The sequence below is a fragment of the Canis lupus genome, chromosome 19 (assembly GCF_011100685.1).
Source record: "Canis lupus familiaris isolate Mischka breed German Shepherd chromosome 19, alternate assembly UU_Cfam_GSD_1.0, whole genome shotgun sequence".
In the NCBI taxonomy this organism is placed as follows: Eukaryota; Metazoa; Chordata; class Mammalia; order Carnivora; family Canidae; genus Canis; species Canis lupus.
The window spans coordinates 12,047,777-12,050,066 of NC_049240.1; positions in this window are offsets into that span (position 1 = coordinate 12,047,777).

Sequence of the window (2,290 nt, forward strand, 5' to 3'; positions counted from 1 at the left end):
CTCCCTCTGCCTGTGTCTCTGCCTCTCTCTCTCTCTCTCTGTGACTATCATAAATAATAATAATAATAAATATATATATATCTTATTTATTTATTTATGAGAGACAGAGAGAGAGGCAGAGACACAGGCAGAGGGAGAAGCAGGCCCCATGCACTGGGAGCCCGATGTGGGATTCGATCCCGGGTTTCCAGGATCACGCCCTGGGCCAAAGGCAGGTGCCAAACCGCTGCGCCACCCAGGGATCCCTATATATATATTTTTTAAAAGCAATACTTAAAAGAGGTTTGGACACTTGGTAATTTTTTACATTGATAATTTTTATATATTAAGTATATAGATTTGTAATTGTTCTTTCAGATTCTTCTCTATCTAAAAGTACACAAAATGAGCTTGCTTGAATATTTTGTATTGCTTTCAGAAAAGGTGGGATATTGTTCATGCCAAGTACTTTCATTATAAAAAATACTTTAAAAAATGTCTCAAACCTGCCCTTACCCATCAAGCAAACTTTTATCTAAGTCTTAGCCCACAGCTACTTGTCACAGAAGCTTTCCAGATACCATTCCCTAAAGAGAAAGCCCATGTAGAGAAAATAAAGACAACTTATCTTTACATACTTTACATATTTTGTAGATATTTTATAAAGTTTGAAGTGTGCAATAAATTTTAGCTTGTGTGGCTGCTCCTCCCACTAAACTGAGCCTCAGTACCTTGAATAATACCATGGTGATGGCTGTGCTGTACTGTACTACGATACAATTAATGCATAGTAATTGTATTAGTGTATAAATACATGATCATCAAGATATTGAAATAATGAATTTAACAAATTTTATAAAAAGAAAATCTATTCATGCCTTGTTCAATGTTTTTATGTAGAATGTGGTGACTGGAGTCCAGAAAGGGAATTTGAAAGTTAACTAGAATAAAAGAGGCCATATATATTTTTTTTTCTTTTAAAGAAAAAAGATGAAAAAAAAAAAAAAAAAGAAAGAAGATGGTTCGTTTGTGCTTACTGTGATATCATTAACTTGCAAAATAAGCCAACAGGCATAAAGAACCACAGAAGAAGTTCTAGAATTTTTCTCATCAGCTTTGCCATGTTCATTAGTCTTTGAATTAGGACTTTGTGCCTGTCTTTTTTTAAACAAAGATTTAGTTGCAATTGATAGGAGTGAGGAGGAAATAAGATACTGTGAGAATTGATGAGGGAGATTGCACTGCTGAGAACCTTGGTTTATAGTGGTGATAAACATAAGTCAAAGAGTCCAACAATCTTGAAATTGATTTTTATGCAATGAACAGATGGTGAACCACATAAAAATACTTAAAAGTAAATACTGTAATATGGAGAAATACTTAAGCTATTATGTTAATTGCAAAAGGAGGATATACATTTTACAATCATTACTCATACATGGAGCGAATATTTATCAACCCTACTATGTGTGCAGTGTTTTATTAGTTGCTAGGGACAGAGTGAGGGGTAACACAGAAGGAATCTGTGCTTTTTAGTGTCTACAACCTTGTCAGGGTGGGGCAGGGGTGGAAGGCTGAATGAACACAATTGAACAGATACTCAACGCAAAACCTTTTAAGTCTTGGAAGGGGGAATTAGATGGTGCCTCAATAATCACTGTGTAGAGATGAGTCTGAATCAAAAACCCAAAGAAGGCTCCTCGGAGGAAAAACTCATATATGCACTTGAATTAAAATTTAAAAATAGGTGGGATGTCAAGTAATCTAATAGTAATTTGAGTTGAGGAATAAGACCTACGAGTAGAGAGGATTCTGTTTTCTTTTTTCTAATTTTTTGTATGTTTCAAATTGTACCTAGTGAACACAGCTTTTATAATAGGAAACATAAATTAAAGATTGAAATAATAAAATAACAATAAGGGGATATAAGGTAATTTAGGTACAAAGACAATACTTAAGGGTATTTATGATGGACTAAAGGATAGTCATTTACACAGGAAGACTTTCCAGTGGAGCTAAGTTAGGTTTTGGGGACAGTGTGCGTGCATGCATGTTGTATTTTATCCAACAGGACAGAATGCAACAAAGAAAACACAACATTAAAATAGCTCCTAGATGCCCAAACCAAGAAGTCTACTGCTTCCCCTTCGCAACTTGTCTCCCTATATCTCTCTGTCTGTTTCTCAACACTTTTCGCATCTGCTATTCACATTGTTCCTTTTCATGTTCCTCTGAAGGATATTTTTATGTGCCAGTTTTGTGTATATATTTGTGATGCAACTTCCTTAATAATAGTTCTTTTTCTCACTTC